Raw genomic sequence first — 25,602 nt, forward strand, 5'->3', positions numbered from 1 at the left:
CTGGCAAAAGAGACACCAGACAGCCCTGCGGACCGAGGGTGACCGAGAGGTGGGAAATCTGGACGCACCTCTGTCAGAGAGGGCCCTGGACGCCACGTTCATGGGAACAGACCCCTTCCCCCCCAGGAGCCAGGCCCACGGCCAACTTGCTCTCTTTGACCCACATAATCTCAAACACAAAGATACAGAAACCTGCATACCTATCTACTTGGTCAAGTCCCTACTCCTCGCTGTCCTAACACTGTCACCAGATTTAGCTCCTGGAGCACTGGCCTCTTACTGACTCCTCCTCTGTGACCATCTCCTCAGTGCTTGGATCAAAGCACAGGAACCATGGAAAAGGATATGCTGGTCATCTCCAAAGATGCAGAACAAGCACTGGACAAAATTCAACACCCCTTCATGATAAAACTCTCAACAAATTAGGTGTAGCGGGCATGTGCCTCACCATAATGAAGGGCAGCTATGACAAGCCCACAGCTGACATCATACTCAACAGTGAAAAGCAGAAATGTGTCCTCTGAGATCAGGGACAAAGATGTCCACTCTCACCACTTCCGTTTAACAAAGCATCGGAAGTCCTAGCCAGAGCAATCAGGCAGGAAAAACAAATAAAAACCATCTAATCAGAAAGGAAGAAGTAAAATGATGTTTGCAGGTGATAGTATCTTATATATAGAAAACCCTAAAGACTCCACCAAAAAAAAAAAAAACCTGTTAAAAGTAATAAAAAAAATCAGTAACGTTACAGTATATATATAAAAAAGGCAATCTACAAAAAAATGAGCTGCAGCCTGACTTGTATATACTAGGTCAAGGTCACTGGTTCAAAATTCTGGGCTTGTGCAGTCAGGACACACAGGGGAAGCTGCTGCTGTGAGTTGATGTTTCCTGCTCCCCCCATCTCACTCCAGAACTGCAGAGGCTTAAATCTACTACATAAACTATATGTAAAGTGTATACCTATATACATGGAAAGGAAACGTATCACCAAAACCAGCACATAGTATCATCAGGAATCGCACTGTGGCCAAAGGGTCAGCTACCTTTAAGGGACACTAGAATGAAGCTGCCACATCTTGAGGAGTCAGCCTTCTTCCCTGGAAAAGGAACCATCCTCCTCTCAGCTTCACTTTTTGTTGCAATTTGAACATCCTGCTGTGGATGGATACAGTGTAATACTTCTGGGTTATTTTATATCATTGTTTCATTTCTTAGATGACCAGTGGATTCTTAGTCATTGGGCAAGCGCCTGAGACTGGTTATACATTGCACGTCTCAATCCACCCCTTCACACTCATTAGAAAGATGGTTTAAAAAAAAAAAACCCAGAAAATAACGAGTGTGCTAGAAATGGGAGTCCTGTGCACTGTTGGTGGGAATGCAAAGTGGTACAGCCACTGTGGAAAACAGTTTTGGTAATTCCTCAAAAACTACAACTTGAACTATCACATGACCCAGCAGCTCCACTCTTGGGCACACGCTCTACCTAATTAAAAGCAGGGACTCAGACAGAATCCGCATGCCCACGTCCACAGCCACATTAGTCACAACAGCAAGAGGTGGAAACAACCCAAGTGTTCAGTGACACGGGAACAGATAAGCATATGCACCGTGGAAGATCAATCAGCCATAAAAAGGAAGGACATGCCGGTCCCTGCTGCAAAGGGGTGAACCTTGAAGACATTATAGGAGCAAAATAAACCGCTAGGAAATCACAAATACTTTAGGATCCCACAAGTATGAAGTACATACAGCCATCAAAACCAGAGACAGAAAGTAGATCGGTGGGACCAGAGCTGGGGAGGCGTTATCATTTCATGGGGACAGAGTTTCAGTTTGGAAAGAAAAAAAATTCTAGAGATGGATGGTGGCAGCAGTGTTACAAAATGTAAATGGGATATCACTGAACTGTGCACTGGAAAATGGTGACATTGATGATGTGTAGAAGCACAATATTTTTTAAAGATGAATCTGGCTGTCCTTTACCGATCCCTGGAACTTGACATCCATCTTGCTTTAGCTGCTGCAGACCTTTCTCCCCTTTCAGACCTGCTGCCCCTGAGCACTGGGACTCTGGAAGTATCTCCTCCCCCCAGGACGCGAGATTCACTGTCACCGTGTCAAGTCTCGGAGTAAAATCTCAAGACGTGGCTTCTGGAACCTGAGTTGACTTGGATTTGCACTGTCTGCAGCTGAAGCTGGGGTTAGGAATGGGGCACAGAGGAGAACAGGGGCCTCGCTCCCTCTCCCACTCTGTTGGGAGGTAGTGTCCCTGACAGGGTGTCTCCTGCAGCACCCAAAGCAGTTCAGTTCACAAAAGAACACCAAGGACCTGGGGACGGATGTGCAGGGGCGCAGGGAGGGGACTGAGGCTCACGCAGCTGGTACCAGACACGCTAGTGTCCCAGGTTAAGCTGATGCTCAGAACAAACACGTTGTCCTTAGCTCATGGAGGCCATATCAGCCCAGAGCCATTAGTGTTCCTCAGTGCCAGGATGGGGCACTGGACCTCATTACTCTGCAGCCCCGGCTCACAGGACCGTTCAGTCTCACAGTAACCCCCAGAGCCACTGTCAGCCACAGTCTCTTCCCAGAATCCAAAATCTCCACCCACATGCTCACGCTGGCCGGCGAGCAGTGCGCGCCAATGGAAGCAGCAGGGACTAATTCTGTCCAGCTGGACCGATGAGGGCGACAGCGTCACCCCTGCATTCAGTGCCTTGCTTGACGCAAAAACACAAACTACTGCCAACCCGTATGTGTGTGTGTGGGGGGGGGGGGGTGAGAGAAATTAAACTCGACACCTGAAAAGCACTACGTGTGAACTCAGGCTTGGACTCCCTTCTCCCTTGCGGACTTAATTACACTCAACTTGCATTTCTGGGGGCATTTGCCATGGGACTGATTTCATTTCCCTTGCTAGAGAGAGGAAAAGCATTAAGCAAATAAGATAATGACATGCTTTGCTTTTATGAACCATTGAATCAGGTCAATATCGTCTAACACTGGACCTGACTCCTCATGCAGACAGGAGACTTCTCTATGAAAACACTGCATTAAATACATCAAATTCTTATTGATGAATTCTAAATACACAGCAACTGCATTCCTAAGACGTCCAAGTTAGACATCTGAGCGGATAAACCAGTAACTGCGTGAAAACTTCCCAAAGGATCTTCACGACCTTTTATAACTTGTCTTAAGAAATGAAGTTCACTTTTGTCCCGGAAGCACGTCCGAGCTCTTTCCCGCTGTGAGCCATATCTCCCACTCCCTGGGGTGAGGCTCAGAGTCACTCTAAAAACCCCACAAATGAAACATGATTGGGGGGAGGGCTGCTACTTACTCGACGGAAGAAATGGCATCATTTCCATCTGAGCTTTCATTTTTCTCATCCATGAAAGAGGAAACTGAGGAAAACCAGGTCGAAAGGTATATTAGTCTTTGAGTTTCTATGATTTGGTAATTCAGCAATATGGTTACCCCAAATTTAAATAGTTCCCATTTAACTTTTAGTAAATGGTATAATGAGATGAAATTCTTAATCAAGGGTTTAAAGTTTTATTTTTCACAATGCACAGCGGGTGGGACCTGCTGTTCGTGGCTCTTCACCAGAGCTGGGGCATCCCCACCCCTGACATTTCTCGTGCAAATCACTTGAGCCCTGAGCTTTGAACCTATAGTACTGAATCTTCACTAAGGAGGGGCTGGAGGCTGCCTGACCAGGGGACCCTGAGTCTCTAGTTCCTCAGAGACAACTGCTGGGGTACAACCTTATCGCTGGAAACCTCCTTGCGGAGTCAGATCCTACATCAGCTTTGTTAAGTGAGACATGTTACGGAGCTTGTCCCAAACTTCACCTCCGGACCCCTTCTTTCGACCTCGCCCCCAGATCGGGTCACTGGGCCTTTGTCCTGCTTGGCCGACTTTCCAGCACCTTCTTCTCCTTGTCCTTGAACAGCAGAGCACAGTGCCAAGAGCAGCTGCTGCTACCGCAGCCCTGAGAAGACGTAGGACAAAAGGAAGTGACTCCAAGGTCTGGACTACTTTTCTAAGTTCCTTGATAATGCCTACGCCCCTCGTTCAGTTCTTTGAACAAAATATAAACAGTATCCCAGCCTTGCATAACAACAATTTTGATATGAACCCCCAGAACACCTTCACTTTTGGCTCATTTGTGACTTTTAATTTCTTGGACAACACAATTTAAATGAACTGTATCAGAAGATTTAAAAATTAATTTGATGATTCTCTTATTAGTTTTAATACTTTTAGGTTCTTAACAGTAAAAGAAGTTATTCTTAAAGGAAATCATACTGTTGTGGCTTTATTTATTTATTTATTTTAGTTTTTGTGACAAAGACAGAGAAGTCAGAGAGACAGATAGGAACAGACAGAGGAAGGGAGAGAGATGAGAAGCATCAATTCTTCTTTGTGGCACCTTAGTTGTTCATTGATTACTTTCTCATATGTGCCTTGACTGGGGGGCTACATCAGACTGAGTGGCCCCTTGCTCAAGCCAGTGACCTCGGGCTCAAGCTGGTGAGCCTTGCTCAAACCAGATGAGCCCACGCTCAAGCTAGTGACCTCAGGGTTTCGAATCTGGGTCCTCCACATCCCAGCCCGATGCTCTATCCACTGTGCCACCTCCTGGTTAGGCTTATTTTTAAATTTTGGATCAAAAGGAATCATGAGTTCATGTTATCCAAAAAAGAAAAAAAAAATCTAGTTTTGAGGTAACAGATGATAAGCTTAAAAATAATGCTTTCTTCCATTCTAAAATAAGCATGTATCAAATTTATAACAACAACGCAACAAAAGAATAGCATGCCATGGAAATAAAATTCTCTTCTTGCATCGCATCAGGCAGAACTTGTCTGCTTCTCTCCTTCCTGCGGCTGTTTTTCCCAAGTTTCTGAAATAGCAGCTGACTGGCTCATCAGGGAAGACAGAGAATTATGTAACCGGCAGCATCTGCACTCTTCTTACACGCCCTGTCGCTGACCAAATATTTTGTTTTGTTTTTCTATTTCCAGTGTGTATTGTGTGCACTTTTTCTGAAGTTTATTTTCCAGTTGTTTGCGCACTTTTAAAACCTGGGGAGCCACATCCCCATCAGCGTGGAGATGGGTCCCTTGGTATGCGTGGTCAGGAGTCCTCTGCTGCATGCGGTCTGCACACGACACGTTTTTCCCGCCAGCTTCTCCATCACCCCTCACAGCTCCTCGAGGCATGGCTGCCTCCCCTGTCCACAAAGTACACCTAGAGGATTCAGTGTGAGGGCAGAGCTGCTTGCATCAGGTGAGAAATGTCCGCCGACGTGGTCATGTTTCCAGTGGAAGCTTTGTCGGCCATGTGGCGACAGATCAGAGCCAGTTCTCTGTCCCCATGACACACACAGTGCACCTAGATGTCTGTCACCGCTCAGCTGCCGGGACCCACTGCAAAGTGTGTGACCAGAGCTCAGACATCTGCATGGTGCCTGTCAGCTGTGACTGACTGAGGACAGGAGGCACGCAGGTCACAACAGAGCTGAAGGTGCCAGCCCGCAAGACGTAGCCATCAGGGGACGTCACAGCCCATGTGACACAGCAGTCCCGTGAGGTCACATTGTGCCATCTGACATCACGGAAGAGAGAGAGCTCCCTGCAGGGTGGGCCTGAAGTGTCACTTACTTCTGTGGGACCCACGGGGAATGCTGAACACCTGTGACGACCTTCATTTTTCAATCATCCCAACATGAACACTGTGGACTGTCTCCCATTTTTAATGCTAAAGAGATTGAAATCCCACAGCCAGGCACCTGTGTGTAGAATGTTTTGCCATCATGCAGGTGTCTCGTTGTCACAGGTCCAACTCTGATGTCTGCCCTACCGACAGGGCTGGTGAACAAGGTAAGAGGTCTGCCCTTTAACAGTAGCTGTCAGCACCCAGTGATTACACAGCACAGCAACAGGGTTACCTTGACTTTCTCCTTTAAAAAACCAGCCACACGGCAAATGTATGTACTTCCTTTATCTCTACTCTCTATAAATATGAAGGTATCTGGAAATTCTATCCAGGCAGATCCTGAGATTTTCAATTCCAATACCTCACAGAGTACTGGCAGCTCTAGAGATAAGAGCTTTTTGAGTTTCCAACACTTACGATTTTTCTCCCTGAGAAGCTCCCAGAATAAGATAAAATCTCTCCTTCCAATGCATACCCCTTACCTGTGCCTGCCTCCGATGTGTAGCTCACCTGGGTCTACGCCCCTAACCTACAGCTTTTATCTCGCTCTGTCACATGCCAGAAGCTGGGATCACTGGACCTTCTTCCCGCTTGAAGGTCCCTGGTACAGCATTCCTGAGAGTCGGATAACCATTTTCTACCTGAACACCTCAAACACAGGACTCTGGTTCTGTTTCTGTCCCCCCAAAATTCAGAGGCCAAAGCCCTAACCCCAGGTGGCTGTATTAGCAGTTAGGGCCTCTTAGGAAGTAATTAAAGTTAAATGGGGTCATAAGGGTGGGGCCCCGATCCAGCAGGAGAGTGTCTTTACACGGAGAGGAGAAAGAGAGAGAACACCATGCATCCTCCTCTGTCCTCCGTACACAACGAGATAAAAACCTTGTGAGGACACAGAGAAGGAGCTATCTGCAAGCCAGGAAAGAGCTCTCACTAGAAACTAAATCAGGCACAACCTTGATCTTGGACTTCTAGCCAAACAGTAAGAAATCAATGTCTGTGGTTCACAACTCCAGTCTGTGTGTGAGCCTGGGTGCTGTGGCCGTGCAGTCTCCCACCGGATCCAGGCCCACCGTACAGGAATGTGGAGCCATTGGACAGTAGGCCATTCCATTTATTAGAGTCTTGCAACGGCAGACGAGCATGCAGGCAGGGAAGACCACTTCCCTCTCCCTCTCAGGACTCATCAGCAAACAGACCGGGGGTGGGGAGACCCCTTCTCCAGCAAACAAGGGCCCCTCCCAATGGCAGCAGGCAATCTGCATTTTACCATCTGCCGCCCTGAGGGCGAGCGCCTGCAGCCTTATACAGACTATACGCCTTGGTGCTGACCCCTGCTCATGCACCAGTCAGGCAAAGTGCAAGTGGGCCAGCCTCACACACTTGTAGCACACTTGTTTGCCCAACACCATGGTATCGCATTCTGACAGCCAGAGCCGACTAACACACCCGCTCCGCAAGGTGGACAGCTCCACACTTGTTAGAAAATCCTTATTTTAGGCAGAAATCTGCTTCCTGCCACCTCTGTCCGATAATGCAACGTCCACCTTTAACCCGTCTTCTTGATAAGAAGATAACTGAATGAAGAGTTCCAGATTTTTAAACAATTCTCCCCTTTCCATTAAGTCCTGTCTTTCTTAGAAATGCTACAATTCATCAAGACTCTCTTTAAAATGTGGCAGCAGGAGAGACTCCTCAAATACTCTATAATTGTGAATAATACAGGAACATCATGTGGTGCTAAATCAGTCCTAATCTGTAGTACTTTCTGGAAGGAAGAGCTACTTTCTATTTGTATGTGCCCTTAAAAACCCTCAGGAGGAAGGGAGCCATGTGAGGTGCCCCGCCCAGAAGGAAGACTTCCCACAAACCCCTCAGCTTGCTGGACATCTATCAGTCAGCCGGCCGGCTCAGAAGTCAAGGTAGGAAGTTGGAGATCTGGTACGCCATGGAAGGAAGTGGGTACACGTCAAGGGTAGATTACTCTGTTTACCTCAAGGTCACGGTAAATGAAGAATCTACTCATTCCTTCTCAGAAGTAAAGGTGCATCTATATTTTGTCAGTTTTCTTATGTCCAGAAGTCCTTCTCTTTTTCCCATGGGGACATACTAGGTCCAATGCCTGTTTCCGTGGGTTTCTCTGCTGTGTGAGGACAACCAATGAGCCTGGACCTTTGGCATCCTGGGTCCTCATGGGTCACTGACATCAGTCACGGGTGACAGGTCGGGGAGTTTCTGCCTACAGGACTGGCACCTTGCAGTCATGCCCCCAACCCTGCTCTACTATTTCTCCAGCTCATTCCAACTGGTGTGTTTTCTTTGTCCCTTTGTCACATCAGAATTGTCAAAAAATTACTTTGAGTACCAATGGCTACATTGCATAACACAGAGATCCCAGGGCAGGTTCGCTGGAGTCTAAGGAGCCTGCGGGATGGGTTGCAGAACAGACCAGGCACCTGAGGTGAGGTTTATAGAATTCAAGGCCATTGTTGTCTGTGTTCCTTCTCCCCATCCCCAGTTCTGAATAAATACAACTCCAAATTTAATAAATAGGAGATTTTCATTTCTGCACCCCCAGAGCCTGCGGGGGAGTCTTTTCTTCTTGCCCCCCACCTCCCTGACAGGTGGCTCGCTGCTGACCTCGCTACCCTCTGCTGGTCCTGCGAGAGTCCCGACAATCCAGCCATAGAGCATCCCCTTAGCTACGCCTCCGTTTCTATCTTCCCGCCCTGGGGCCTTCCTCCCGTCAGGCTCCCACTCCCCCCGTCTGTCTGAGCCTCTTCTGAACCTGCTACCTTTCCACAGTACTGAGGGGATGATTTTAGTGCAAGCAGGTATGTATTACTTTTTCTTTATAAATAAATGTGATTTTTTTTTAATTGGCAAAAGGGCCTGACCTGTGGTGCTACAGTGGATAAAGCATTGGCCTGGAATGCTGAGGTTGCTGGTTCAAAACCCTCAGCTTGCCTAAGCAACTACTAGGAGTTGATGTTTCCTGTTCCTCCCCCTCCCCCCACCTCTCTCTCTTCCTCTCGCTAAAAACAATAAATAAAATCTTTTTAAAATTAATTTATTGTAAAAATAAATGGCAAAAGGAACCACACCACAATGTGCTATGTAGAATCCACACCTTAAACACGTTGGGGAAAATACCCACCAAGCATGACCCCTGCCCTCTGAGAGTTGATACTCCACTCAGGATGACCCAATAATATACAGTGTGAATAACAGATACATTGGTCAGTGCCGGGGCAAGTCAGCAGGCTGTAGTGTTTGGGGCAGGCTTTGCTTAATCGTTAATATTCCAGCTGGGCAGAGTCAGTGGTGTGAGTTCACCGGGACACAGTGAACACGGGAACGGGTGTCAGCAAAGGCACAGAGGTGGGGACACCTTAGACAAGTGATCCAGACAGCTTCCTCCTACCCACTGAGGCTGCCCACCTATGATAGACGTGCTGGTGTGTTCTTTACACAGAAGTAGCCCCTGGTTAGAACAGAGCGAGCCTGACCCAAGGGCAGCAACTTCACAGCCTGACTCACGAGATGGCCAGATTCAAAGAGCTCCTCCTACTGGAGCCGTGGGATTCAGCCCCCGGACACTACAATGCAGGGAGTGAGAAACAGGAGGGAGAAAGGACAGGGCGGTCACCAGAAAGATGCTGGGACACAGAGCCTAGGGCCTGGGTGTTTTCAACAAAACCTCTATCTTAAGACTATCTGAGGGCATCTCTTCCTTGTAACCAAAATCAGCCCAGTGCCATATATTCTGGGAACAAGCAATACCCAAGTCTACTCCGAATGAAGGCTTTCTCCAGAGAGTAGCAGAAGTCAACTTTGGGACAGAAGATTAAGACCTTCACATGTGAGAAACTTTGAATACGAGCTATATTTGTTTTCCTTTTTTATCTACTATCACTTTAATTTTGCCATTGCACATTTTCAAAACTTAAAAAATAAAAGAGCACCTAAACAAAATAAAAATTAATTTGCAAGAGATGTCTATGACTGGAATGACATAAATACAAATGTTTGGTTTTATCCCTATTTTGTCACAAGTGAGAAAAGCACTAAAAATTCTAGCAGTGAGTTGCTTGCCATCACAAAGAAATGCTCCTCTAATCTTTTCCTTTTTTTTACATATAAAAAGATGTAATCTCCCACAAAGAAAAGATGTCCTTTTTCCTCTCTTCTTTTCACCATTCTACTTAAAGTCCCGGCAATAAAGCAAGAAAAACAAATAACAGCTATACAGATTGGGAAGAAAAACACAAAACTGTTTTTGTTCACAGACGACATAATCATCTACATAAAAAAATCTAAAAGAATCAACAAAGGTAACCTGAAACTAATAAGCAATGATGGCAAGTTTGCAGGATATAGGTCAACATCTGAAATCAATTGCTTTCATATACAGCAGCAATCACCAAGAGGAATTTGAAATTTAAAACATAATACCTCTTACATGAGAACCAAAAACACTACTAGATATAAATCTAACAGTGCATATACATGACCTAGAGGAGAAAAATTCTGAAGACCTAAATCAATTAGGAGATATTCCATGTTCATGGACAGGAAGACCTCAATATTGTCAGGATGTCAGCTCTTTCTAATTTGATCGATAGATTTGAAGCAATCTAATCAAAATCCCAGCATTTTATTTCTAGATATTGATAAACTGATTTTCAAGTTTGTATAGAGAGACAAAAAGCCCAGAATAACCCACATAATATTGAAGGGAAAGAACAAAGTTGGGAGTTAAGGGCTACCAGACGTCAAGACTAACTACAAGGCTGATGTAAAGTGCTGTGTGAGCCAAAGAACCGACACATCGGTCAGGGGATAGAACAGAACAGAACAGAGAGCCCAGGATGGACCAACATAACCATGATCAGCTGACCACTGACCAAGCAGCAGAAGCGACACAGTGGAGAAGGGACAGTCTCATCAACAAGTGGTGCTGGGACCACTGGACAGCCACATGCAAAAACAAATTTTAAAAGAATCTAACACAGCCCTAATTCCTTCACAAAATTAAGTTAAAATGGATCACGAACCTAAATGTAAACTGCAAAACTACAAAACTTCCAGAAGATAACAAAGGAGAGAACCTAGATGGCCTTAGACATGGCGATACCTTTTCAGATACAAACCAAAGGCACAGCCATGAAATAAATTACTAATGAGTGGTGCTTCTTAAAAGTAACATCTGCTCGACAAAAGACAATGTCAAGAGAATCAGAAGTCTGACCAGGTGGTGGTGCAGTGGACAGAGTGTCAGACTGGGATGTGGAGGACCCAGGTTCAAAACCCCGAAGTCGCCGGCTTGAGCACGGGCTTATCCAGTTTAAGCGTGGGAATCATAGACATGACCTATGGTTGCTGGCTTGAGCCCAAGGTCACTGGCTTGAGCCCAAGGTTGCTGGCTTGAGCCAGAGGTCACTCACTCTGCTGCAACCCTTCCCTCCCATCAAGGCACATATGAGAAAGCAATCAATGAACAACTAAGAAGACTAAGGAGCCGCAATGAAGAACTGATGCTTCTCATCTCTCTTCCTTCCTGTCTCTCTGTCCCTCTCTCTGTCTTTTTATGACAGAGACAGAGAGAGAGAAAGAGATTCAGAAGACAGGACACAGAATGGGAAAAAAATATGTGCAAAAGACACGTCTGATAAAAGACTATGAGTCAAAATATAAAAACTCTTTAAAGTCAACACTAATAAAACAAACAACCAGATTTCAAAAATGGGCTAAATACCCTAACAGACATCTCACCAAAGAAGACATACAGATGGCAATCAGCATATGACAGGTTCTCCACATCCTAGATCCTCGGGAAAATGCAAACTAAAACAATGAACTACCACCACGCACCTGTCAGCACAAGCACAGTTGGGAACGCTGAGGATACCACAGGCTGGAGGACGCGGAGCAGCAGGAGCCCAACATGGTGCGGCCACTGGAGGACAGCTCACAGGTCCTGCAGAACTGAACATATCCTCACCATACGACCCAGCCGAGTGCTCCTTGGTTTTTACCCAAAGGGGCTGAAAACATATGTCCACACAAGACCATGAACATGATTTTGCACAAGCTTTATTCACACGCGCCAAAAGCTGGAAGCAACCAAGTTGCCCTGCGGGAGCTGACGGATACGTAAGCTGCGGTCCCCCTGACGATGGAATATACCTCGGCACTACAAAGCAGTGAGCTGACCAGCCTTGCAAAGACACAGAGGAGCCTTACATGCACATTCCTACGTGAAAGAGGCCAGTCTGGAAAGGTTACAGACTGTATGGTCCCAACTCCATGACACTGGACAAGAGAATCTATTAGCGAGCAGACCGGTGGTGTCCAGGGCTAAGGAGAGGGAGGGTGGACAGGAGAAGAACAGGGCTGTGTGAGGTCCTGTGTGACGTGGTGGGGAGGGACATGTGTCCTTACACACGAGCCAGATCCACAGAACGTGCAGCCCCAGGAGGGACCCTGACGAGCCTGGTGACTCTGGGTGGTGACGACGTGTCCGTGTGGGTTCAGCAGTTGCGACAAACATACTGTTATGATAAGTGACATTGGTAATGGGGAAGCCCGTACATGGAGGGACAGGGGACAGAGGGTAGATGGGAAATCTCTGTGCTGCTCTCTCAATGTTTTTGTGAACCTAAAACTGTTCTTAAAAATAAAGCTTTAAAAAAATGCGTATCTTCTCTCACACCTCATGTTGTTGTTTGTTTTATTCTCACACACAGCCAGGAACAAATCTGGCAAGCCGAAATATTTCGGTCAACGCTATAAAAATTTTACATACCTCACAATAAGATTGATTTTTCTTGTAATAGAATTTAAATATTAAAGACTTGATGGTTCCAAATGGAAATGCATGAAACTGGGTCTGCTTTATAAGGGTTTTTAAAGCAAAGCATCAGTAGTAGGAAAGTTTAAAGGAATGAGATGCTAAGAAGTCTTTTCTCATAAAAACCACAGTATCCACATCGTGTCCCGGTGTGTATGTCCATGGCTCTGTTTCTCGTGAGGACAGACGAAATGTAGCCTTCCGTGAAAATCGGGGAGCCATCTGTAATATTTCCAGAGAACAGCAAATGAAATCCGGTCAAATGTGTTCTAGAAGCTAAAGAAGATTAATTATGGCATTTTTATCTGGCTGACCGTCACCCGCGGTCAGTGAGCTCGTGCTCCTAATTTGTGAGAAGGATGCAGGTCTCCCATTCCTCCTGTGTTCATGCAGCAGGAAACACTCCCAAGGATAATAAGTGAAGGTGAAAATGAAAGTTTAGCTCTCATTTGTGTGTATCCACTACTGTGCAGCGCGCCCGAGTGTGAGCACGGTGAGTTTACAAATACACAACACCAGTGAGTCCCGTGCACCTAAGCTGAGGTCAAGGAGCACACGACCAGAATGCTAACAGTGTGATGTCATGTACACGAAATCTTTCAGCTTGAGAAACAACTCCAGCGACTACTAGGGGCTCACACGTAAGAAGGATGTGAGCATGAACATCATACTTACACCCAGGGCGGGGGAGGGAGTACTTGCAGAGATGTATCCGGTTAAGCCCCAGGACGCTGCCACGGTCCCACCCCTTAGCCCACACAGCATGTCACGTGGTTCCTTCCACCTGACAGAGGGGGGGTGCTGGGCTGTGTTAATGGGCTTTATAATGAGCCCATGTGGCTCCACTGTCACTTAGCTCTATGAACCCAGAAAAGTTATTGAACCTAATTTCTTCCTCTGGTGAATGGGGGTACCAGTGGCACCTGTCTCGCAGGGTGTGGGGAAAATGGCTGTGTTAGGCTTGCTCGCTGGTTTACTGGCTGCCAGCCCTTTGGGCAATTAGTGCAGGAGCAGTGACGGCACTACTGTCAAGATGTACATGCTGCCCCTCGTGGGTGATGGGGGGAGATGCTCGCCACTGAGAGGTCGTGCTGCCCTTCGTGGGAGATGGGGGGGGATGCCCGCCACTGAGAGGTGCTGTTGGTCTCCTGTTTTCCTACCCTCTACCGCAAAAAGCAGGTTTTCCTTCCCCTTTGTATTTTCTCCTATTCTTTCCTCTTTTGGCGTGCCTGGGTTTGTGAGCCTCCAATAAACTGGAATGGCGCCCCATCTCCAGCTCCATGGCTCCTTTACTGTCTGCCCGAATTCAGCGCTGATCTGCATGGCCACGGCCACCAGCCTGGGTCACAGTAAGGATCGAATAAATTCACATATAAAAAGCAGGGAACACTGCCTGGCCTGTGCGTGAGCAGCGTCTGCTGCCGACAGCTCTGGTGTGCCCAACCACATCATGAAAATAGTTTTTACGTCTTATTATGGAAAACTGTAAACACAGACCAGAGCGGGGAGACTAGTCTGATGAACCCAAACATACGAATCACTTCCTTTAATGATCAGTAAATCATGGTCAGTAACGTTCCTTTTGTTCCCAATCTCCTTCCCAGAAACATGCATTAGATTATTATCACTAGATTATTATTATCATAGATTTCATTTTTAAGCACTTTTATTATATACTTCTAATATAAGACTTTTAAGAACATAACCAAAAATACCATTTTCACTTGAAGAATCAGCAATTCCTTGCCCTGGCCAGGTAGCTCAGTTGGTTAGAGCATTAGTCCAAAGCACAGAGGTTGCTGGTTTGATCCCCAGTCAGGGCACCTACAGAAATAGATCCATGTTCCTATCTCTCTATCTCCCTTCTTCTCTCTAAAATCAATAAATAAAACACTTTAAAAAACATTATCATATATCTAGTCACTAAAATTCCCTTGCTCACCTCAGTAGGGCTTGTTGGTGTTTTGTGTTGCAGCCCGTGTAAGTTCACAGCCTGGGACGTGTTACCGGGTGTTAGACAGACCTGGGTCACCAACCAGCAGCTCAAAGGAGAAATGAAACACGGTGGGTTTTGTACAATTTTTCAAATCCGGACCCGAATAGGGTTCTGTGTCCTACAGCTGCTACCAGTGCCTTTCATAGCACTCTATAACTCTCAAATTAAGATTATAATGATGAAGAGTGTGAACTTACTTCAACATTTTCTTTCATTTTTTTTTAGATTTTATTTATTCATTTTTGGAGAGAGAGGAGAGAGAGAGAAGGGGGAGGAGCAGGAAGCATCAATTCCCATATGTGCCTTGACCAGGCAAGCCTGGAGTTTCGAACCGGTGACCTCAGAGTTCCAGGTCGACGCTTTATCCACTGTGCCACTGCAGGTTAGGCTTACTTTTAATTTTTAGATAATTTTGTGTTATTTTTATGATTTCTAAAAGGCCCTTGGGACACTGTTCACACTGAACGTGGGAGAGTCCGCAGAGTGGGCCGCCTCTCACCACCGCCATCCGGGTGGCTCACCGCCGGCACGCACGCGAGGGTCACTTACACAGAGTTTCCAGTGCAGTCTTCAGAGGCATTCCTGTCGAACAGCAGCTTTTTAAAGAAGGAAATAGCATTGGAAATTAAGAGCAGATTCAGCCTGAGGTCATTAAAGCACAATACAGGGAGGAGCCTCAGCAGACAGAGTCCTGGGTCAGGTCTGTGCTGACCACGCTGCCCCCACCCCCGAAATCCAAGTGCAAACCTGCAGATCAGCCTCCAAGGCACTGTCCTTTGTCCCTGCGGCTGTCTGGGAGGCCGAAGCTCGGGGCAGAGGGGCCCTGTCCAGGGAGCAGGGAGCAGGGAGCCTGCAGAGTGTCCCAACATGAACCCCTGTCCAGAAAAAACAGGAAGCTGGTGCTTCACTGACTTTTCATTTTCCTCCATAACCTACTTCCTGTTTAGGTGAAGGCAAAGAGGGTCCATCTGATCAAATAATTGTGAAAGGTCTGAAATCCAGAGCACACAACAGCGTGGGCGAAAGTCCCACCCAGTACTTCATGCTACACAGGGAGGAAAACGCTGACTGTGGTGGAAAAACGTGCATTTGCAGAACATATGATTATGAGAGCAAACAAGAAGAAAGTGAGGAACCCAGGTCCTGTCAACAGCAAACATGGGGGGAGGCGAGCTCAATACTGTGAGTACCTCCCTCCTCCTGATGGCTGCCGGTCAAAACTGATGTGCCCAACGATTCGTATCCAGCGTCTCACAAGAATTTTTAAAACATGCAAAGCCTGTTTAGCCAGGGCACTGACCTCTTCTCCCTTAGATGGTCAAACAAGAAAAATGACAACAGCCAACACAGCAATAGCTGTCCAGTGTGAAGGCATTAAAATTATACTTCATTTTTTTGGCCAGATTGTCAAAAAACTACAATACATTTTTGGAGTGCTGCAGAATTTTAGTAATTAGTTTATGTGTGCCGTGAGATAAATGATTTGAAAATCGCTGACGTAGACTGAGGTCTTCTAAAGTTTTCAGCCTGATTCTTTCTGCCTTGAGTTTTCTGAAGGAATCAGGGGCCCAGCTCTCTTACACTCTGTCCGTCCACCATCTGATTTCCGGGACCACGAAAAATCACGCTGCACTTATTTCTTGAGAGCAGCAGACAACCCCACCCCTCATTCCACACAATCCCCTGATGAAAGAAACTACGTCCGTCATCACGCTGCTCCGTCTGTTCCTGGGGTCCCCTTGCTCTCAGACACTCCGGTTCCCAGAAAGAACATCTCTGTGGCCTTTAGCTCCAGAATGTGCCCCTCGATAGGTTTTGAGAATGCGAGACCACTGACTCGTTTTATAAAATGCATGGTCATTGTGTTCCAAAACTGTTTCTCAGAGTCACTGCTTTAAACTAATCGAAATTAGCCCTTCCTTCCCACTAGCTGCAGCTACGTCTCCTCCCGGATCCCCTGGACGACCACGCACGGAATTCACTGTGGACACCCCAGAAGCTCGGGGCATTTCCCGGCCGCAGACAGCGGCCACGGCTCGTTCCGGCCACAAGGGGGCACTGGCAGCCACGAGGCAGAAGCGGAGATGTATGAGCTTCCTAGCTGCTCCACCATCCAATTCTGAGTTACTGAAAACAGGGTGGAGCACAGGTTACAGTGTCAGATGGCTAAAAAAATGTCTGACGCATGGCTTCATTTTATTCTTTCCAGTAAATATTATTAAACTGACTTTTACGCAGCGCCAGCCATAAAGTAACAGGAAACAACATGAAAAGCTAACCCAGGCTTGGGGACCTGGGGACTGGGGTCATGTCTTGCTGGTGGTAGCCGCGGATGGTGTCCAGCCCACGGCCGCCTGAGGGAAACCAAGCTCAGGGTGCCAGGTGTTGGTTTTTGTTTGTTTGTTTTTTTTAGAGAAACTAAAAATTCATACTTTTATAGGAAGCTTTTGAACCACTGGAACACATTGGAAGTTTTTAACATAATGCAGCCAAAAAACCCCACACAAACAACTAACGTAACATGGCCCAACTCAGCCTACCGGCTGACAAGCCTCTGCTTGCGAATGACCGGAGCGTGAGGCTGACTGTGGCGGCTCAGGACTGGAAAGGACTCCGGAAACCACCAGGTGTGCACCTTGTTTCGGGACAAGAGACACTGGGCCCAGAGGGGCTATGGCTTCAGGGCAGGAGCCAGTGTTGGGTGGGGAGGGACAACTGTGTCCGACAGAAGACACAGGTGTCCGCCAGGCCCCATCCTCTGGAAGATCAGCACGTCCAGTGGAAGACTAGCGGACACTTGAGATCAGTTGCATGAATGTCTGTGCAGTGGCAGAGAATGCTCAAGAGACAGGAATAGGTGAGCAGAGGACTTAACGTCTCTGACAGGCAGTAATGCCCAGCTCCGCCCCAGTGCCCAGTGTCCAAGCCTCGGCTCTTCCTGCCACACCAACTAGTCCCGGTCCCCTTGCCCTCCCAGGCCATGCAGCAAGGTGACCAGGTGCTCACAAACACACAGACAAGCTGCCACATTAAGAATGCCAAACACCAGCATGAGGCAACCTGTGAAAGGGGTTAGACACCTGGCTTTTATCACTTAATGTTTTAAATTTATTTTTTTTCCTTTTTTTTTTTTTGTATTTTTCTGAAGCTGGAAACAGGGAGAGACAGTCAGACAGACTCCCGCATGCGCCCAACCAGGATCCACCCGGCACGCCCACCAGGGGGCAATGCTCTGCCCCTCCGGGGCATCACTCCGCTGCGACCAGAGCCACTCCAGCGCCTGGGGCAGAGGCCAAGGAGCCATCCCCAGCGCCCGGGCCATCTTTGCTCCAATGGAGCCTCGCTGCGGGAGGGGAAGAGAGAGACAGAGAGGAAGGAGAGGGGGAGGGGTGGAGAAGCAGATGGGCGCTTCTCCTGTGTGCCCTGGCCGGGAATCGAACCCGGGACTTCTGCACGCCAGGCCGACGCTCTACCACTGAGCCAACCGGCCAGGGCCTAAATTTAATTATTGATTTTAGAGACAGAGGAAGGGAGAGATACAGACAGACAGAAACATTGATCTGTGCCTGTGTGTGCCCTGACTGAGGATCAAACCAGCAAGCTCTGTATCGCGGGATGATGCTCTAACCACTTAGAATCTGGCCAGAGCAACATCTGGCCTTTAACTCCCTGGAATCCAGTACCTCAGCAAACAGTGCTAGACTGGACATACGGGCTATCCAGCTAGTTAGGCCATTAACTCATTAACTGGCTGATGAGGTCAGATGGGCAGGTGTCTGAGCAGCTGCTGGTCTGCTGCCCCACTCCTCACTGAGTCCTCACTGAGGTGGACAGAGGGGGTGAGAAAGGCCCCGGAAGTGTGCAGGAGCCGGGAGGAGGTCAGGTCCCTGAGGACAGGGCACAGGGAGGAGGGACAAAAGAGGAAGGACGGAGCAGCTGCAGCCAACTGCAGGAACAGGAGGGCCGCAGCCCAGGGCCGGTCCCATCTGCAGGGGAGGGCGGTGCAAGTCCTGCCCCCCCCCCCCCCCCCCGTGGACAACTCAGCCAGGATGGAAACTAACCCTTAGCACAAAGGACAGGAGACAGCGGATTGGGGTCTGGAAGCTGAACGACTTGTGCTGACCCCACTCCCTGAAACTGTCACTTTCTTAGGTGATGAAGCCAAGTGGGGACAGTGACATCTCACCCACTTGTCAGTCTCCTGAGCTTTACACTGGGCTCCGTCCTGTGAGGTCACCGATGTCACCGGCTCCCAACTCTCCCAGGAGGTATGTGCTGTGCACCCAGTGAGCTCTCCCCTCAGGGGCCTGGCGGTGACGGCACCAGGGAGTCTGGGCCCTGGGCACACGAAGCCTCGCCCACCCTCCTCGGGAAGGGCCCTGGCCAGACATCTGTGTCCCACCACTGCCCTCACACCTCCAGCACCATCCTCAGTGACCCTGCACAGCCCAGTCCCTCCCCCCCGACTCGGTCCTTTTCCTATAGTCTGGGGGGGGGCCCTTCTTGAGGGCCCGTCCTGCCTCTCAAGGCCTCACCTGTCCAGGGCCCACCTGCTAAGATCTGCAGCGCCGTGCAGGCAGGCCGCAGAAAGGGCTTTGGAGAAATCTCCAGGCCCAAGGATACACGTAACATCACACACACACACACACACACACACACACATGCACACACACATGCACATGTGTGCGCGCGCACACGCACACACAGCAATAACCCATACATCACAAAGGTGGACATGGCCCACTTGGGGAGCTGCTGTCTAAGGGTCTCCCTCTGTCTCTCTCTCTGCCCTGGTGGTTCCTGAAGGCTCTCTGAGACCACTCACTCCTCCTGTGAGTACTTGTCCATCTGTCCATCAGCCTGAGGTTTACCCTCAGTGCCCACTGCCTGGAACAGAAAGAGCACTCACAGGGGACACAGCACCCCTCACTGCCCACTCCCTCCAGAGCACTCACTGCTGACCTGTGTAGATGTCTCTCACTCCTGATCACCAGGCAATAAAAAAGTTCAGTCTGGGGTATCTTTTTTGAGTTCCTAAGTCAGAAGTTAGAGAAGAAAATAACATGTTAGAAGGGGAAATGAACCCCTTTCATATTCTAGGATAAATCTCCATGTGAAAAATCAGCTTCCTCATCATCCAGTGCCCCAGGAGCCCCGTGCGGCCCCCCCCCCAGAAATGCTGCTGTGACTGTTTTCAACCCAGTGACTCCATTCAGCCGCTGATTGTCCAGCTCAGAAGCTCTTGGCAGGGCAGGGACAGCTGACCGGCAATCAGAGTCAGCAGCCCATGCTTTGCCCTACATTTTCTGAATGTAGCATTTTCTCCCAAATCCCTAAGTTGATTTGGGTTCATAAACAAGAGCTTGCCATTAATATTTATGGATCAGTTTTCACCTCCAAGTGCAAAGTCACCCAAGACAGTTTCCCCCCACAGAAACTTTAAATCTCCACAGGCACACTACCGACAACGTCCCAGGATGCGGACACGGGGTGGGATCAGCTGAAATGGGCAGAGGTCGTAAAAGATGGTTAAAGTCACGCGTTTAGTTTTCTGTCTTGATTTCCTTTTTAAAAATATATCTTTTTAATTTTTTCAATTGCAGTGGACATACACTATTGTATTAGTTTCAGGCGTACAACCCAGGGGTCAGACGTTATAGAACTGACAGGATGGTCACCCCGGTGTTTCCAGCACTCGCCAGCCACCACACAGTTATTACATTATTATTGATTCAGTTTTTCGTGCAGGACTTTCTATCACTGCCAATCTCTACCCCTTCACCCTTTTCACCCAGCCCCTCAACATTGCCTGCCTCCCTCTGGTACCCAGCAGGCTGTTCTGCATCTCTGAGTCTGTTTATTTTGCTTCTTTTTAGATTCCACCTATAAGTGAGATCATACGAACGATGCCTTTGTTTTCATGACGTATCTCTCTTTTGAACTGCTACCAAGTTGACCATCTGCGATCCTTGTTCCCGATCAGCCCAGGCACCTAAGAAGCATGGGAGGGGGGGAACATCCTCCAACCCGGCTGTTTCCAGTAACCCCGCTTCAGGGACCCTGCAACACGCTCAGGACAGTCTGGTTGTCATCCTGCTCAGAACAAGTCCAGGAGTCGGCTCAGGAGTCAGGACAGGGCATGAGGAATGCATTGTCTGTGCCCACAATGCACAGACTCACCGGGGCGGCCTTAAGACAAAGATAAAGCAACTATAGAAAGAAGGAGATTGCAGGATAGAAGAATTATGACCCACCATCTGTCTGGGGACACTCACATTCCTCAGGGAAACACGTTGCATCAGCCCTGATAAGGCTGTTCCCCCACAGAGGCCTCAGGCCCTGCGGGTCTGACTCTGATTTGCCAGTGGTAGGAAGGGGAGGCATGACCTTGGATTTTATTTCTCATTTGCACGTACTCATTCCATGAAACCCACAGTGACCATTCTTGTCCGCTCTCGAATAACTACTACGTGCTAAACACGTTTTGTAAATAGGCAAATCTGGTGGCTTTCAGCTCCCGATTAAAAAACCGGGCTTTGGGCTTGGGGGTCCCTTTTGAATTGGAGTTGGAAGTCGGGAACAAGATGGCTTTCCAGAAGGGCACTTAGTGTCCACATCATGCAATATTAATCACCACGTTTCCTGATGGATGGTGACTCACTCGCAGGAGGCCTTACCCAAAAATGTAAGTGTGAAAAGTAGCTCTCACCACATCTCAGTGGCTAATGCAGAATTCGTTATATTCTAGGATGGCAGCCAAGTCTTCTCATCAATGAAAACAAATTAGTCGATGTATATAGGATGGCATCTCGGAAACAGCACTGGGAGCCCATTGTGTTGGGAGCGGTCTGATAGCATCAGCCATTATCAGTACTTAGCCATCCTTCCTTCTCATAATTCATGCTTCTCCCTCCCAACCCTAGGATATGGGGGCGGGGGTGGGCTGTAGAGTCTATTGTGCAAAGTCTGCTGTTACTCCTGTCCCACTGCTCGGCCCTGGTCTGTCTTCCTTTATTCTTAATATCATAAGGGTGGCTGGATTCCGGAGAGCAAAACCAGAAATTAGAGAGCCTCCACTGACATAAATTACAGAGCAAAATCCACCCGTTTAACTGTCATCATTGAATATACAACTTTTCATTTGGAAAATAATGGCACTTCTCAAAATTCAGGGCTTTCCCTAAAACCTGGTGTCCACCCTCCACCCCCAATTGTCCCTGGGAGAGAATACCTTCCTCCTCTGGACAAAAGGTGCCACCCCCACCCCCGAGTCAGGGCACACAGCAGAGAGTCTCACATGCAAAAAGCCTGGTGTTTACCAGTTTGCAGGTGTGAATGTGATTTTTACATTTAAAGACCAGCAGCTGGGGGGTTTTAGAGACCCCAACCTGGGTCCAGGGATTAAGATTTCATTTTAATTATCATTTCCTTTTGGTGCTAATGTATTTGTTCCTAATTAGCTCCACTCACTGGCCTGGCTCTAAGCAGGGTTGAAAGAAATTCCTTTGATTTCCCTGGTTTCAAAGACACAAAAGAATTTCTCACTTTGAGAAGTGTCGTTCCCCCCCCCCCCCCCAGCTCTGGGTGAAGAATGTATCACCTCCGGGAGGTTGATAACCTTACTTGCAAGCACAGGCCTAGGAACTCCTGGCTTTGAGATCTGGTTACTGTTGCTTTCTCTTCAGGGAGCAGTCACAGAAATCCACTGTGGGGATTTTTAACTATGTGAATACAGCCATAGACCTAGACAGTGCTTAAAATGGGGTATCTGGAGTATTGGCAGGAAAATAAAATGCCATTTTGTCATCAGATACTAGAAATCTCACTTCAAGAGGCTGCACCAGGCTCTCTTCCTGCTGTGCACAGTAAACATTTACATTAATACACCCTTTAAGCCTATTGAATACAAACATGAATTAATTCCTTTAGATGAGCAGGTCCGGCACTAGGCCCATTGTCACAAATCTCATATGAAACTATTTGATGTATCAGTGTGAGGTAAGGAGCACCTCAGAAAATGACATCTTTCCAACTCAAGAAAATGACATCTTTGTCCAGAAAACTGCAGGCTGGGCCTCGGCCGGTTCAGGTGGTCTCGCCCTGCAGGTAACTGCCTCCTGCAGGACCCAACCAGCGGTTCTCAACCTGTGGGCGGGGGTTGAACGACCAAAACACAGGGGTCACCTAAAGCCATCGGAAAATATGTGTGTTTTGGTCGTTCAACCCCCGCCAGGGTCGCGACCCACAGGTTGAGAACTGCGGCTAACCTTTCGTTGGGCCTTCCTTCTATCTGTGTCACATGGAGGAGCTGGAAAAGCAGCGTTAACTGAGGTTACACAGTAATGTGCTCTTAAAATATATTTAGAAGACAACTCAAAAGTAATGTCATTTTTCCATTTTCTTAATTTTTGTGCATTTGATTGATCAACAAAAGCTGGCCATATACACATCTCCACTGTCACCCCAAATGTGTACAATCTCACCTAAGACCTTGCGAGCCCTTAGCCACCATGTGACCCAAAAATTTGGTAGATTCCTTTAAAAAGCTCCAGTGAGAAGTCGGATGGGATTTACACTGTATTGCAAAAGGAAAAGGTGTTATTGTTTCTATGTATAAATTCAAACAATGTTCATGTTTAGTATCTCTGTGTTGTGTGGCCTGTATGAGAGGTGAACATGTGTAATTTTTGTTTTTTAAGGATTGGGGGAAAATAAATAATAAAGGAAGAAAAAAGACTGATCAATTTGACCACCTACTTGTGACTAAAGTAAACAAATGTGACAAAGGAATATGAGGACACCAACCCAACGGGAAGAGGGATATGACCACATGTGACACACATGCACCTCTCAGTCTACTAAGAGTCCAAAACCGCCTCAGCCGAGGAGAGATCAGCACTCCTAAACTCATGAAGTCACTCCACCCAACGACAAATGAAGGAATACGTGTTAATCCCATGAAATGCGTTCTGACCCCAGAGTGGTGCTCACCTCAGCAGGTGTTTGCTGACGGAGCGTTCTCCCGAGTTCCGGGTAGGGGTTGGGAGACAGGAACTGTGCCTTCACGGCAGAGAGCAACCCAGCAAAGCATACAATGTTCAAGACGCACAGGCTGACCCAGAAATTCCACTGCAGGTCTCATGCAGGCAGCCAGAGAGACAAGGAGAGAAACTGGGAGCCACGGAAATGCCCGTCCAACGGGACACTCTGTAGCCGGAGAGCATCTTACCCAAAGTGCTCAGGGACAAACAGGAGACACAGAACAGCGTACACGTGTGGTCCGCGTGGCTGACGGGAAGAGCTGGAGCAGGCACGCTCGGGACGTGCGTCTCCGCACACTGAGTCCTCAGAGCCTTGCCTTCTCCTCTAACATATTTCCATGATGAAGCTTCATGAGCACAATTATGCTGTCACCAGAAAACGCATATTTTTCAATACAACTCAATCTGTAGAGCTGACGTCAAGTGCATAAATGACAATGTAGCAAGTAGGCAAAGTGAGTCATGTGGGCATTTCTGCCCCTTCAAGCTTCTGTCCCCAGCGCAAGCCAGGCCCACACTGGCACCGTGGACTGGGCTGCCAGTCCTGGCCTCTCCAGGCTCAGGAGAGGTGGGACAGGACCAATACCCCCGCACCTGTTATGAGGCGGCTGTGACTGTGGAGATCTGTGGCATCTGGAGGAGGGTGACCTTAATTCAAATTTAGCTTTACTTTGTTTGAAGAAGAAAGAAAGGAAGCCTGACCATGTCCTTCCACTGCATGCACATCTGCATGGGACCGCCGTTTCCAGGAGGAAGCCCAGCGTCATCTTTCTCAGACCAACAAAGCCGCTCAGCCAGCCTTCTCTGAGTCTCCATTCGCCCTGCACACCCACCCTACACACTCACACACACTTGGTGCAAAGTCTGCTGAGCATGCAGGGGCTGAACCGCCCTCTCCTCCAGGAAGCCCTCCCCACAGACATGCGCTATTTATCACACTTTATTTTTTTTATTATTTTTAATTTTATTTATTTATTTGTTTGTTTGTTCATTTTAGGGAAGAGAGAGACAGAGAGAGAGAAGGGGGAGGGGCAGAAGCATCAACTCCCATATGTGCCTTGACAGGGTAAGCCCAGGATTTCAAACCAGCGACCTCAGTGTTCCAGGTCAAGGCTTTATCCACTGTGCCACCACAGGTCAGGCCTATCACACTTTATTTCATGTAAATGCTTATTCTCTGCTCTAAGCGGTAACCTGTTCAGTCAAGTGGCCAAGTATTGAGCGTTCAGGACCTGGAACACTGTTGTGATATAAACAATGATTTATATCAATGAGGACCAGCAGTGCTCGGGGAAGTGTTTTCAAGCCAGCTAATTTTAAAGATTTATAAACTAGTCGTTTCACCAGAATCATGAAATCCAAATGGAATGAAAACAAAGAAGTTTAAATTATAAGAGTCTATCCAGCCTGACCTGTGGTGGCGCAGTGGATAAAGCGTCGACCTGGAAATGCTGAGGTCGCTGGTTCGAAACCCTGGGCTTGCCTGGTCAAGGCACATATGGGAGTTGATGCTTCCTGCTCCTCCCCCCTCCTCTCTCTCTGTCTCTCTCTCCATCTCTGTCTCTCTTTCTCCCTCTCTCTCTCCTCTCTAAAAATGAATAAAAAAAAAAATTAAAAAAAAAAAGAGTCTATCCAGAACAAAACCTAACTACAAATCTCACAGACGGCTCCATGGACCGGCCTGGAGAAAGGGCGGCCGCTGTCCGTGTGGGGGCCGGGCGTGCTTCTGGGAAGAGGAGAAGCTGAGCAGACAGGAGGGTGTGGCTCGCCCTCCTCCATGAGGACTGCAGTGCTGGCTGGAGGTGTCACGCATGATGGTGACGACCTGCTGTTGTTTCTGCCCCCACTCCGCTGTGCTTCCTCACTGTCAGAGGCTGGAGGAGAGCGGCTAACAGGAAGCCACACTGAAAAGGAGCAAGCTGGTGCTGAGAATTTGGAAAATAAAATAGCCAGGCTAGAAAAACCAGCCTGCATCCAAGCTT

At 47.9% G+C, this 25,602-nt stretch overlaps 1 protein-coding gene across 2 annotated transcripts in view; it reads right to left on the bottom strand.

The window, feature by feature from the left end:
- The window catches only part of ANK2 (ankyrin 2), a 380,522-nt gene that overhangs the window by 330,772 nt on the left and 24,148 nt on the right, over positions 1-25,602 (bottom strand). The window contains exon 1 of one of the 2 annotated variants that reach the window (XM_066234103.1): positions 3,350-3,368. The exons of the other annotated variant lie outside the window; for it this stretch is intronic. The gene's annotated coding sequence lies outside the window, so the exon portion shown is untranslated. Of the gene's footprint in view, positions 1-3,349; positions 3,369-25,602 lie in introns of those variants that run through there. 2 annotated transcript variants of the gene reach the window in all.

This window comes from Saccopteryx bilineata, chromosome 1 (assembly GCF_036850765.1).
Source record: "Saccopteryx bilineata isolate mSacBil1 chromosome 1, mSacBil1_pri_phased_curated, whole genome shotgun sequence".
Lineage (NCBI taxonomy): Eukaryota > Metazoa > Chordata > Mammalia > Chiroptera > Emballonuridae > Saccopteryx > Saccopteryx bilineata.